The 15,243-nt window shown below is 44.3% G+C and overlaps 1 protein-coding gene across 5 annotated transcripts in view; it reads right to left on the bottom strand.

The window, feature by feature from the left end:
- The window catches only part of ZDHHC14 (zDHHC palmitoyltransferase 14), a 300,501-nt gene that overhangs the window by 158,654 nt on the left and 126,604 nt on the right, over window positions 1-15,243 (bottom strand). The gene's annotated exons all lie outside the window — the stretch shown is intronic.

Below are 15,243 nucleotides of genomic sequence, written 5' to 3'. Positions count from 1 at the left end.
CCAGGCACTCAGGGACCGGCAACCTGTTCACGGGAATGACAATAAGGTACTCCCAGAATTCTGAGATAAAATTACCTTAGGAGAGTAAAGTTAGATAAATTAAAAACACGGTTGATTTATCACAATGCTATATATGGATGTTCACAGCATCGCTATTACACAAGCCTCAAACTGAAACAACTCAAGTATCAACGTTAGAATGTAGTAATAAGTTACATATTCATATCATGGAGGATGATACAGCAATGAAATAAACATACTATCTGCTGCATGAAACAACATAGACATAGCTTGCAAATATGTTGAGCAAAGAGAATATAGTGTGAGTTTTACTATTGAGTTTACAAGCAGGCAAAATGAAACCTAGGATGCTACAGGGCAGGGTAGCGGTTACTCTGGAGGGAGTGGTGGCTGAAAGGAGGGCACACAGGGGACTTGGGTCCTGGTAATGTTCTATTTCATGCCCTGCCTGCTTGCTATGTTAGTCTGATAACTTTGGAAAAATGTATCGAGCTGTACCTTCACAATTTGTACATTTTCCTGAATGAATACTACACATCTATACAAATGTTTACTTAAAAAATATCTAGATGCAGTTAGTTGGTGTTAAGAGACAGCTGTGGGGGTGAGTGCAAGAGATGGTGTGAACACCTGTGGCTAAAGAAATGAAGGGTGGGCAGGGCGCGGTGGCTCACGTCTGTAATCCCAGCACTTTGGGAGGCCGAGGTGGGCGGATCAGGAGGTCAGGAGATCAAGACCATCCAGGCTAACACGGTGAAACCCTGTCTCTACTAACAAACACAAAAAAATTAGCTGGGCGTGGTGGCGGGTGCCTGTAATCCCAGCTACTCCGGAAGCTGAGGCAGGAGAATGGCGTGAACTCGGGAGGCAGAGCTTGCAGTGAGCGGAGATAGCGCGCCACTGCATTCCAGCCTGGGTGACAGAGCGAGAGACTCCGTCTCCAGAAAAAAAAAAAAAAAAAAAAAAGAAAAGAAAAAGAAACAGAAATGAAGGGTGCGCCCAGTTCGTTGTGTGTGATTTCGCATCAGCCCAGAAAAGAAGGCCTAAGATGCGACTAGAATCACGTGAGCTGGAATGCAATCAGTTACACTGTGCTCTGCTGGAAAGACCATGGAAAAGATTCGGAGAGGGAAAATTTTGCAGTGTTCATTCCTCACTGTCTGGCAGAGATGCTGTAACAGGAAGGCAGGAACCTTCTGGTCACCAGCGATATGCTCAACTGCGGGATGACTCATTAGCACTCGCCGTGGCTGGCATGAGGTGTCATTCAGGGTCATCTCTCTCCCCGTGAGTGCTCAGGCCCCACTCACCAAGCAACCTTCTAGCCACAGATTCAACTTCCCCAGCCCAGAACATGCTGGAAAACTGGAAAGGAATATTCTGGCCTTTACAAAATGTTCTCACTAAATACATAGCATCCTTTTGATATCTCAGGCACCTGTAAGGCCCCGATGCAAACACTTCTGAAAGAGCTGCGATAACACTGAGTCTCCGGACCTGCCAAGTCGAGAACCAGATGTTATACTTTGGAGACTCCACCAAAGCAGATCTCCCCTGAGACCCAGGCCCCAAGCACCCCCATACTCCTGGAATGGGTTCCTTGTTGGCTTGGTTTTTGTGCCTATACCATCGGTGGCTTGGACATCACCCACTCCCGACCGCCCAGCGGGGAAGACAGGCTGGGTCAGCCTTCCAAGGTCAAGGCCAGTGAAGCTTTCCAGCAGTCAAGAGGCTGCAGGGCTCAAACAACAACCGGAATAAGGGGTCCATCTCTTGCCTCAGGGGCCTGTTACAGTTATATGACATTTGCCATGAAACTCAATATTCACTGCCTAGCAATAAACATAGAAACTGAAGTACTAGATTGGGAATTCCAGGGACTTCTTCCAATCCAACTTCTTGGTGATATCAGAGTATTTAATCACTGCAATCTAATAGGCAGATATTTTTGTTTTATTGGCTTCTAGAGCAGAACCTTCCATCCCAACCCTGGCAGCCACCTGGGGACATCCAAGTTTTGCTCTTTGCACAGCCAACTGTGTGTGAGCACAGGTGAAAGTGACCATGGGCATAGAAAGAAAGAAAATTCAATGTTCCTGAAGAGTAGATGGATCCTGAGAGGGGAGTGACGGTACAGTGTGGGCCGCATTGCCGTGAGCTGGCTTGTCGGTTGTTTACACATAACTCTGCCTTGTCCCCCCAAAAAATTGAGAGCCCTGGAACCCATTTATACCCACGTGCCTTCAATATGGTATAACCCAACTGTTTTTCTTTCAATCTCTGAACCTACATTTTTCACGCTTGCTAATGAAACTCAACTCATTTTATTTCTAGAGACAGAGCCAAATCTGGTGAAGCAAACTCATTCAGGAAGACTGGCAGGAGGGACCAGCCAGCCTCCGAGAGAAAGGATGCGGATGGCTGTCACAGTGGGAAGAGCCTGGGACCAGGGTCTGAAGGCCACTGACAAGGGGACCCTGAGAAATTCACTCTTCGCTGAGCCAAGGTTTGCTCATCCATAAAATGAGGGGCTGGAAACAGCTGATTTCTAAGTTCCTTTCAGGTTTCATGATGGCTGAGTAAGGAGCCTCGTCTTCAGAGTCCGGAAGGCCTGGCTTCTGATCTCTGACCTCATCACTAGCTGTGTGACTCAGGCAAACTTACCTAACCTCTCTGAACCTTTTTATTATAAAATAAAAGCGGTGACAATCATATCATAATCAACACATAATAACGGAATATAATATATAAATAGTACAATCATATAATAATAATAATGCGGACTGGATGAAGTAAATGTACATATGGTATTTAGTGATGTGCCTGGTGTAGTGTAAATCCTAAATACCGAACAGCAATAACAGCCATGAGTCTGTGTTTTCCAAGGCTTATGTCAATGTTGACAGAGCCCCAGATGGAGCTCGGGGTGCAATCAGGTAAAAAGTAACAAAGCACTAACAGCTTAGGGAATGGTGTGAAATGTTCAGAAATGAATGTTTAGAATGAAACTGACTTACTATCAGCTCCGACCCTGGGCCCTGCCTGTCCTGACAGGTGTGGACGCCACCACCACACTCACAGCTGTGAAACATCTTTCCTACAGCCATATCAGTGGCAACTCTTGAGAGTTTAGTGTGCTTTTAAGAAAGCTAATGACACTAAGAGGAGGAGAATAGTGCTGAACAGTCAATTTTGTTTTCATCTTACAGAGAACAGTAAGCTATTAAGAGCAATCTGCTCAACAGCGAGACGTCACGAACAAGCTGAGCCATCTCCCCTGGTGTCCTGGGCTAAAGAATCTCCTTAGAAATAACAGCATTTGCCAGACGTTTATGCAGAAGTGGATGCATTATTTAACAAAGTCCCGTATTGTTTATTCTGGAACACTGATATGAGAGTGATACACATGCCTTTTTCAGCGTTCCCAAATATTGGTGATTTTGTTTCATGTCTGGGTTCTTTTGAACTGTTGTCACTGATAGTGAAATACTAATTGTATATAAAGGCAGAAACATGCTTTTCCTGAGGTTAGGAAACATGCAGCTGGAATCTATAAAATAAATAATTTCTCAAATAATGACAGGAACATTTTCAGAGTATATTATGTAGTCTAACCCTACATTCTGATGAGTGTACCGATTAGAAAATATACATACTGGAAGACAGATATATTTTTATCTGTTTTGACAAGTTTACCCATTTCTCTCCCTGTCTTTTTTTCTTTCTTTCTTTCTTTTTGTGGAGAACTGGGACTTGCTATGTTGCCCAGGCAGGTCTTGAACTCCTGGGCTCAAGCTGTCCTCCCACGTCTGCCTTCCTTAGTGCGGGGACTGCAGATGTGAGCCACTGCACCTGGCCTCGCCCATTTCTAAATAAGCAACTTATTGTTGCTCTTCTTCCCAACAAAGTGTGCATGTGTGTGTGGCTCACGCATGAACTGTGAGCCATGGACTATGCTTAACACAGTGCAGAACGTGGCTCTGTTTTTGAAGGATGATTCACTCCAATCCTAAGGCAGAAAATGGCCAAATTAAGAGCAGAGCTGGTGATGAGGACTACCAGAGGGCTATGTGGCCGTAAGCTAAGGAAACGGCTTCTCAGGAGGGCAAGTCAGCCCTACAGAGGGCCCCCCGGCGGCATCCAGGGCCAGCCAGGGCCATGGAGCCTGAGCCAGGATGACTGGGTTCAAATCCTGGCTCCACACTTACTTGCCATGTGACTTTAGCAAGTAATTAACCTAACCTCACCCTGCTTGAGTTTCCTTCACTCGAACATGAGGATAATAATTGGACCTACCGCAGGAGGGAACTGCAAGAATTAAATAATACATATAAAGCATTTATGACAGTGCCGTCACTATCCTCCTCCAGGTAGGCTCTTATGACCTTCTCCACGGTTCCAGTTCATCACTTCCCCATTTCGAGCATGTTGTTCATGCTCCAGTTCTAAGAAATCAAGACCACTGAGCAGCACAGCCAACACCTTCTCTCCCAGCCATCGTGAGTGTGATCAATATCATCAGCGTGATTAAAAGCGTATTTATTTATGACACTGTGCTAAGTGCTACACTAACACAGAGGTCCTCTAGAAATTCCCAGCTCATAATGGACGATAATGGTAAATCCAGAGATAGAGCACATGCATTAGGCAAACGTGGAAATTAAATAGGCTGAACATTTCCAATATTTGCAAGTAAATGTACTATTATATAAAAATGTGGGCCAGGCGCGGTGGCTCAAGCCTGTAAACCCAGCACTTTGGTAGGCCGAGGTGGGCGGATCACCTGAGGTTGAGAGTTCGAGACCAGCCTGACCAACACGGAGAAACCCCGTCTCTACTAAAAATACAAAAAAAAAAAAAAAAAAAAAAAGTACCCGGGCTTGGTGGCGCATGCCTGTAATCCCAGCTACTCGGGAGGCTGAGGCAGGAGAATCGCTTGAACCCAGGAGGCGGAGGTTGCAGTGAGCCGAGATGGCACCATTGCACTCCAGCCTGGGCAACAAAGCAAGACTCCGTCTCAAAAAAAAAAAGTTTCCTCATGCACTCTCACCACCACTTACCCCACCCCACGCTCCACTCTGAACAGAATCATTGGCTGTAGTTTACAGATAATGGAACCAAGAAGCAAATAAACTAAAAGAGAAATTCCAGGTGCGGGCAATTCCTCTCCTGCTTCCCGCCCCACAGTTCTGTCTCACCTTCGCAATAAGCAGCCCGCCAGCCAAGAGGAAATGGTGGGTAAGCAACTCCATCCTCTTTGCCCCCACGGCAGGGCCCTGGAACCCACACAAAAAGAGCCGGCCTTAGAAGCCGAGTCGGAGAAGATGCCTACTAAGGAAGAGGAAGAGGATCTGGCTCTGAGGCAGAGGCTGCGGTCGGCGAGGGTGGAGTTGGAGACAGTTGCTTTCCATGATTTGATTTCTAAGCCACAAAGGTAAATTATGATGAAACAAACATATACATTTTTAAATGCTGTAAAAAGCATGGGCAAAAACATGGGCAGGAAGCAGCCGCGGTATGATTACTGAAACCGCTGAAGCGAGGGAGGTGTCTGAGGAAGGCAGAGGCCATTGGAAACTCGGGGACTGGTGGCCATCCCTGGGCGCCTGCCTGGTGGAGCGCTGCGCAATGAACGCGCCCCATGCTGGGAAGGGGCGTGCTCCACGTGGACCCCGGGCCCCTCCCACCGCGCTTCCTCTCTGCCCACCAAGGCTCTGCATTTGCTTCTCCTTATGCAGACTGCAAATAAGGAGGCAGGTGGAGAAAGAAAAATCAGCAGAGGCGACTGAGAAAGAGAGGTCAGAAGGTAGGGGGAGGCCCTGGAAGAGCAGCAGCAAAGAAGTTGAGAAAAGAAAGTTCCAGAAGAGGGCAGTGGCCCACCTGTCCAGCACTAAGGGACTTGGTAAGACATGGCCTAGTGGGTGTCCTGGGGTGGACAAGTTCACCCAAGACCACACCAGGACGGCTTCATGGAGCAGTGAGCATGGAAGGCTGCCTGTAGAGGGGCCTGTGTGGCAGGGGTCAGTGAGAGGATGAATGAGCATCTGGAACATTCTTTTCAGGGATTTAGTTGTGAGAAGGAGTGAAAATGGGGTGGAAGCAGTGGCAAGTGTGCAGCTGAAGTAGGGAATTTTTTTTTTTTTTTTTTGAGACAGAGTCTCGCTCTGTCACCCAGGCTGAAGTGCAGTGGCGCGATCTGGGCCCACTGCAACTTCCAGCCTCTGGGTTCAAGTGATTCTCCTGCCTCAGCCTCCTGAGTAGCTGCGATTACAGGCCTGGCCATCATGCCCCACTAATGTTTGTATTTTTAGTAGAGATGGGGTTTCACCACGTTGGCCAGGCTGGTCTCAAACTCCTGACTTTGGGTGATCCACCCGCCTTAGCCTCCCAAAGTGCTGGGATTACAGGCGTGAGCCACCGCACCCGGCCATGAAGTAGGGAATTTAACAGAGGAGAGGGAAGTGAGAGCAGAGTGGAGGCTGCAGGAAGAGACATGGCAATGAGGCTCTGGCCTCAGATTCTCCACCTGTCAATTCGAAGTCCTGCTACATGCCAAGTAACTAGCATGCCTTCCTTTTCAATTCTCTGTACCCAGTCTGCAAACATTATATTTTTTTAAAGATTATGAACCAATCCTATGAATGAAAAGGAAAGCACTCTATATCCAGAACACTTGAAGGCCTTAAATGGGCAGTTTTGCACTTTTCACATTCAACTCTATCTCTCACAGTTTTATTAATTTCAAAATATGAATACACCTGTCATCAGTGTTTGAGATGGCATTTGGCTTGCAGGGCATCTTGGCGAGTAACAGAGAGGGAGTATCTGGAGACAGACTGCCAGGTGTGAATCCAGCTCTGCCGCCTAATAACTGACCTTGGAAAGTCATTTCACTTCTCTATGCCTCAGTTTTCATATTTTTAAAATGGGGACAATAAAGTTGTCCCCATTAAAAAAGTTAGGTTCACTCTGTGTGTATATATTTGTTAAGCTGTATCTCACAAAGTGGTTAAGACTCAATATGTGTGTATACATGTGGCAGGCAGGATTCTGAAGAGGTCTCCCTGAGACTCCTCATCTGGATGCTGCTGTGGAAGGGGCTCTGCAGATGCTCCTAAGGCCACTATTCAGCTGATGGTAAGATGGGGACATCATCCTGGATCATCCAGGTGGGCCCAGGGTACTCACATCAGTGCTTAGAGGCAGAAGACAAAGGGCGTAGAGGGGTGTTGGAAGAAGTGTGTTGGACAGATGAGGCAGGAGGAGAGAGGCAGAGATTCTAAGGTGGGGAAGACTCTCCCCACTGCTGCTTGGAGTGAAAGGAGCCACGAGCCAAGGAATGCAGGGGGCCTCTGGAAGCTGAGGTTAACCCCTGGCCAACAGCCGGGAGGAAATGGGAACTTGTGTCCTCCAACCACGTGGAACTGAAATTTACTTAAAACCTCAATAAGCCTGGAAGTGGGCTCTCTCTTTTTATTTTTCAAAGAAACTGTAACTTATATCATCAGAAAAATAAAGCAAGAACAGGACACTAAAAAAGAACAGTTAGAGAACAAGAAGGAGTTTTTGGTACTGAAAGATATTGCAGGTGAATTTAAAAATTCATTGAAATGTTAGAAGATAAAGTTAAATAAATTTTCCAGAAAGTGCAACAAAAAGATCAAGAGATGGATAATACAAAAGCTGAGAAAATTAAAGGATCAATACAAGACATTGGTTGGGTGCAATGGCTCACACCTTTAATCCCAGCACTTTGGGAGGCTGAGGTAGGAGCATCTGATTGCTTGAGCCCAGGAGTTCAAGACCAGCCTGGGCAACATAGTGAGACCCTGTCTCTACAAAAAATATAAAATAAAAAAATTACTCAGACATGGTGGCACATGGCTGTAGTCCCAAGTACACACAAGGCTGAGGTGGGAGGATTGCTTGAGCCTGGAGGTTGAGGCAGCAACGAGCCATGATTGCACCACTGCACTCCAACCTGGGCAACAGAGTAAGACCCTGTCTCAAGAAAAAAATACAAGACATCAATATCCAAATAAAAGAGTTACAGATACAAAAGAAGTTTCAGATAGAGAGAACAGACAAAAAATAATAATGGGGAGGATAATTATTGAAGGACATCTCCTAGAAATGAAAAACCCACATTTCTACATCAACAGGACTCACCACCACCCTGGTATTGATGCCCAACACAATGATTGATCATCATTTGAAAAAAACAAAACCTCCAAAACACCAGCTGTAAAGAACAACATCTAAAAGCTTTGAAAGAGGTAAAGGAATGGTGGGGACAAGGTCAGGTTCAAATATTTAGTATATGGCCCTGGACTTCTGAATAGAAAATGTGGAAGCTAGAAGACAATGGAATCATTGCTTCAAAATTCTGATTGAGGATGATTTTCCATTCATATTTGTATACCCAACTTGACAATCAATCAAGTGTAAGATTGAAATAAACATATTTTCAGATATTTAAAATCTCAAAAAGATATTGCTTCCTCAAGATGTCACAGGGTGTTTTCCACCAAAAGCAGGGAGGAAAATGATGAAGCTGAAGATCTGGAATGCGGGAACAGGAAGGATGTTCCTTGCCAAGGAGGATGCCCATCCAGAAGAGGGGCAAGGAAAACCCTCAGGATGATCATGACGGGAGACTCTGGAGTGACAGCAGTGCCCCAGGCCAGTCCAACTGAAGTGGAAGGAGGCTCGGATAGAGCTAAAATAGCAAGAATGGGTGCAATTGGATGGACATATTTTTACAGAGCTGTTGGAAGATGTGGAAAAGTCCAAATACAAAAACAAGTCAGGAGGCTGGGCACAGTGGCTCACACCTGAAATTCCAGCACTTTCGGAGGCCAAGGTGGGCGGATCACTTGAGGTCAGGAGTTGGAGACCAGTGTAGCCAACATGGCAAAACCCCTTCTCGACTAAAAATACAAAAATTAGCCAGGTGTGGTGGCGTGCCTGTAATCCCAGCTACTCAGGAGGCTGAGACATGAGAATCGCTTGAACCTGGAAGGCGGAGGTTGCAGTGAGCCAAGATCACACCACTGCACTCCAGCCTGGGTGACAGAGTGAGACTCTGTCTCAAAAAAAAAAAAAATGAGTCAGGAAATATAAAATATTATATAAGGAAATATTCATAGTACAACCTTGCACAGGTGTGAACAATATTTACATGTGCAAAATAATTTAAAAATCTGGATATGGATTTAATAAAAATTTATGATGTAGCTATTCTGAAGGGATTAGGGAGAAAGAGGAAGGGAAAGCATAAGAGAATAAAAAGTACACAGATAATGTCTAACATGAATGAACCAAGACAGAAGTACATACATATTACTTAGAATACCAAAAACAGTTGAAACTGAGAGTAGGGGGCAGGGTCACAGGAGATGGCTGGTTTTGGTTATAAGTCTTTTAGCACAATTTGGCCTTTTAAACTATATGTTACTTTAATTAAAAACCAAAATTTAAAAAAATGACTCTACTGTCCTAGGTGCCACTTATCAATGGCCACATTCACTCTGAGTTGAAGGACATGGATGTTTAGGATACTTTATGAAAGCACAGTTGTATCCACTAGCTAATATCCTGAGTGGTTGTTTTCCTTTAGATATAGACAATAGCTCACATTAACATTCCCCCAGGGACCAATATAAAATATATCTGTCGTCAGCATATGAAGGCTCACTAAAGTTAATGGGCTTTTTCACACATCACCTAAGTTGTATACCTAATATACAACAGCAGAAGCAAATTAATAAATAAACTCTGGAAGATTCTAGCTTGTCATTGCTAAGTTTACCACTGTTTGCATAGTTCAGGGAGAGGACCTAGAATATAACTAAGGCAACAGGAAAATAATGTTTGAAGGGGATTAGAGAAGTCCACATCATCTCATGCACAAATAACAGTGTGAGCAAGAAGGCAGCTAATGTTAGCCTCATGCTGACCTTGCAGAGGGCTCTCTCCAACATCCAGCTCTTTGCAAATGGATTCCCAGAGTCAGAATATTGCATCTGAAAGAGACCTCAGAAATAGTCCAGTTTAACCCTTTCATTTCCCTAATGAGGAAACTGAGATAGGTTGACAAAAATAACAATTGTGTAATGTAGTAACCGCTGGCTGGACAGAGACTTCAACCCTGGACTCAGTCTGGGTTTTAGGTTGTGAATGAGACATGGATGTTTCTAAAGAGGGATAATGAGATTGTGCTGAGTCACACAAATGACACCAGAAATAGAACTTACTATTTAACCATGAAGAGATTCCATATCAGACTAAGTGTGGGAAAAGCCTTTAACCACCCAAGCTACAGTGTTTTCCCACGGACGATCAGTGCCTAGAGAAGACTTTAATGAGAGGTGCAAGTTACCAAGCACAGGTGCTATCTACACTAGAGCTCATCTGCTCTAGTTTGACTCATTTCTGAGTTAAACAGGCCCTGATCTCATTGACTGAGCTTCATTTGTTCAGTGTTTCACCACCTGGGTGCACTCAGTTACATCTGACCAAGGGATTTTCTTGCCCTTCCAAATCATTCACTGAAAATGTGCTACTGGCAAATATCAACTCTGATGACTACAGAAACAAAACCCTTATACTTCTACACAAAGATGAAGATTCAATTTAATTCTTTGTTTAAACAAATTTTTTTTTTTAACTTCTGATCCCTGTCTCCATATCCATGAACAAACATTTTGCCAAGTCACAAGGACGTCAGGGTTTTAATAACTCATGGTACAGCCTTTAATCATATACTTTGGCCTAAATAGATTACAGCCACTGGTTCCCCCAACCACATGATGATTTGTTCCCTCATAAATTATTAATTCATTCAGCAGGCATGGCTTCCTCTTACTTTGCCACTTTACTGCACTCAGTCACATTTTCTTAAGAACTCAGTGAGTTCTTTGTCATTGAGATGATGTGGACTTCCCTAATCCCCTTTGAACATTATTTTCCTGTTGCCTTAGTTATATTCTAGGTCCTCTCCCTGAACTATGCAAACGATGGTAAACTTAGCAAAGACTTTAAAGATTATTATGTAATATTTTATATGAATAGACAGAAAGTCATGAAGCCCCCAAATAAAACAACACAACACTTCCAATCCTACCATCCAACTAAATATTAGATCCCATTACCAATACCGTTGGAGATAACTTTGTGCTCTTCCAGGATCTTACCTTCCAGACGACTCCCTCCCTAGGAAACTGTCCTTGCTTTTAAACATAGTTTTACCATGCACAAATGCCTCTGAACAATTTATTGCTTGAATATCTTGCTTTTGAGTTTTATAAACATGTTATTGGCCGGACACGGTGGCTCATGCCTGTAATCCCAACACTTTGGGAGGCCCAGGCGGGTGGATCACTTGAGGTCAGGTGATCGAGACCAGCCTGGCCAACAGGGTGAAACCCCATCTCTACTAAAAATACAAAATTAGCCGGGTGTGGTGGCGCTCACCTGTAATCCCAGCTACTCCAGAAGCTGAGGCAGCAGAATCGCTTGAACCCAGGAGGCAAAGGTTGCGGTGAGCCGAGACTGCACCATTACATTCCAGCCTGGTCAACAGAGTGAGACTCAATCTCAAACAAAACAAAACAAAACAAAACAAAACAAAACACATGGTATTTTACTGCATGTAGTCTTTAGCAATTTATTTTGTTGATGATAAGTTTTTAAGATATGCCCATGCAGCCGGGCGTGGTGGCTCACGCCTGTAACCCCAGCACTTTGGGAGGCCGAGGTGGGCAGATCACCTGAGGTCAGGAGTTCAAGACCAGCTTGGCCAACATGGTGAAACCCCATCTCTACTAAAAATACAAAAATTAGCCAGGTGTGGTGGTGGGTGCTTGAGCTCCAGCAGCCAGGAGCCGGAGGCTGCAGTGAGCTGAGATTGCACCATTGCACTCCAGCCTGGGTGACAAGAGTGAGACTCTGTCTAAAAAAAAAAAAAAAAAAAAAAATAGGCCAGGCGCGGTGGCTCACGCCTGTAATCCCAGCACTTTGGGAAGCCGAGGCAGGCGGATCACGAGGTCAGGAGATCGAGACCACGGTAAAACCCCGTCTCTACTAAAAAAAAAAAAAAAAAAAAAAATACAAAAAATTAGCCGGGCGTGAACCCGGGAGGCGGAGCTTGCAGTGAGCTGAGATCGCGCCACTGCACTCCAGCCTGGGCGGCACAGCGAGACTCCATCTCAAAAAACAAACAAACAAGCAAACAAAAAAAATATATATATGCCCATGTTGCTGCATGTAGCTGCAGTTTCTCTGGTTTCCACTGCTGGATAATACTCCACTGTATGAATCTCCCATGGTGCATTTATTTGTTCCCTTTTTCTTGAACATTTATATTGTTTCCAGTTTTTTGCTATTGTGAACAGTTATCATCATGAACAATCTCAAACATATCTCCTCAAGAAATTGCAAAGATGTTTCTAGTATATATACTTACAAATGGAATTGTTGAGTCAGAGGGTAGATGTGCATTCTGCTTTATAAGATAATACCAATTTTTTATCCAAAGTGGTGGCACCAAATTACACTCCCACGAGCCTTATATGAGCCGTGCTGTTTCCTTATACGCATCATTGCCAATGCTTGGTAATGTCAGACTTCTTAATTTTTGCCAACTTTGTGGGAGTAAAAAGCATGTCACTGTGATCCTAATTTACATTTTCCTGATTACTAATGAGGCTGAGCATGTTTTCATGTTTTTAGATTGTCTACCACCTGGCTCCTAATAATTTTAGGCAATTCATTTCATCATACTGTGTATCACACTATTCATTAACCCAAAATTCAATAGGAGGATGAAAATCAAGACACATCAGGAGACAGTAGGTGACTCTGAGTGACTACTTGTCTTTGTGTAATGAGCATTGTGGCTGACGCTGCAAACACTCAACTCCACCCCCATTAAACAGCAGCCTGTGGCTTGGAGATTGGAGCTCAGCTCAAAAGGAGGGCATGGGTAGTCTAAGGGAATCCCACATCTCTTGAAAGTTCAGGAGCGGAGATGTAAGCCAAATCTGTCTAAAGACAGAAAAAGAGAGGACTAGTAGAAGCATCTTGAAAAATCCTTCCTTCCTCTCACAAGCAGCAGTGGGAAGCCAGGATGTGTCTGACACTGGATGTGAAAGAGGAAGCACATGGACCCACCTGCTTCTGGCAGCCATCCTGGGCCCACGAGGAGAAGCAATCAGAGAGGAAGGTGGCCGGTGTGGAGGGCTGAGCAGACAGATGAGAACCACTGGAGTCCCCGATCACACTGCTCAACTGTCACACAGACCAGCATGGAGCCTGCTATCTCTGGGTGCCAATTTAGGCAAATCAATATGTTGCTTTGCTGCTTTAGGCAATTTGAACCTGGCTTTCTGCTACTTCAACCAAGAGCATCCTGATACAAGTTGTGTAGTTTAAAAACAAACACAGCCGGGTGCGGTGGCTCATGCCTGTAATTCCAATACTTTGGGAAGCCAAGGCAAGTTGATCACTTGAGGACAGGAATTCGAGACCAGCCTGGGCAACATGGTAAAACCCCATCTCTATTAAAAATACAAAAATTAGCTGGGCATGGTGATGGGCACCTGTAATCCCAGCTACTTGAGAGGCTGAGCCAGGAGAATCACTTGAACCTGGGAGGCGGAGGTTGCAGTGAGCCAAGATCACGCCACTGCACTCCAGCCTGGGTGACAGAGCAAGACCCTGTCTAAAAAACAAGCAAAACAAAACAAAACAAAAACAAACACAACAAAAACTACGAGCCATGAGTAGCATTACTAGCACATGCGGGCAGCTGGGCAGTAGCAACAGGTGGACGTGTATAGATGAGCCTGAGATCCCTCATCATCTCCAGGCAGGAGGAGGTGAGTAGTGTGAGGTGGGGATCAGGTAGCAGAGACAAGACTCAGAAATTTGGGGTTGCTGAGCATGGACTTTCTTTCCAAGGCAGGTTTTGAAAACCCTTGAACAGGATCATTCAGAATAGTTGCTGCTAATTAAATGTGAAGAAATCTCCTGACTACTGCTCCCACAGCTACTGCCTGACTGCTCTGTCATCCACTCTCTCTCAACATGTATGGGGACACTTTTGGCTCACATACAGTCATGGTGTCCTTGCTTACATGCAATGGTCTTCTTGCCGTTTCTATCATGACTTTCTTGGTCTTCCCTTCTAGGCTGTGCATATCTTAAAGGAAGGTGTTATGCTGTCCTGTACTTTGCAGCCTCCTTTCCACCAGATGTGACCACTGGTCCTGCTGGTTACTCCTGTGGGGCCTGAGAAAGACATCTACTGTCTCTGAGATTCAATTAACTTCTCAATTGCAGCAAGAAGAACACTTCAAGACTGTTGGGTGGATTATGAGAATACATCGTAAGTGCTCCGTACATATCTGTGGTGTTAATGCCATTGGGGGAGTGCATGAAGACTGACCTCCATGGTGGCCATGTGTGGTCAAAGGCTGAGTCTTGGCCTTAGAATCCTTCCAGACTAAAACACAGTCCTGTGTCCTGAAGAAGCTGAAATATTTTTCCTCTTTAGGAGAAGTAAGGCATCATTCAATTAAATTATATTCTTAACAATAGAGAATCTGAGCAATAACTATGTCAGCTGGAGAACAACAATCTTACCAAATCAGATTCAACATAAAACTAACCATTGATACTCTGCTACAAACTACCAGCTCCATGAACCAGTAAAATGCAAAAATCCTGGCCTTTGTTTGCATGAGGAAATCAGCAACAGGAGTGCTAGTCTTGTCAGTACATTCCAAGATAAAACAATATTAACTTTAGAAATGCAAGAGCTCTCTGAACATGAATGCACTTTTTAATAACTTTGCACGTTCATGGATACAAAACAAGAGCTGACATCGTTTTAATGTCAAGGCTTAAATTTCAGTGTTATGAAAATATCTAATCACAGGCTGTAAATGCAATCTTAAAGAATAAGAAAGATACAGCTAATTTAGAATACAACAGATTCCTGGAATAATTATTCTTGGAAAAAGACCAAGAAATAGTTGACACTTCCCCCAAATCACATTATTTTAATTCTGTACATTGTTTTTTTTACAAAAGCACCCTAAACAATTGCATAGTTGTCTTAGACAAATTTAGAAACCATATAAAGTATGTCAAATTATTTTTACAGGGGAAAAATATGATAAACAGACTTGGAGGAAGGAAGGAAAAAATAATGACAGA

Source organism: Gorilla gorilla, chromosome 5, assembly GCF_029281585.2.
Source record: "Gorilla gorilla gorilla isolate KB3781 chromosome 5, NHGRI_mGorGor1-v2.1_pri, whole genome shotgun sequence".
In the NCBI taxonomy this organism is placed as follows: Eukaryota; Metazoa; Chordata; class Mammalia; order Primates; family Hominidae; genus Gorilla; species Gorilla gorilla.
Note: the sequence above shows the minus strand (reverse complement) of the source record. Positions and strands in the feature narration are given on the sequence as shown.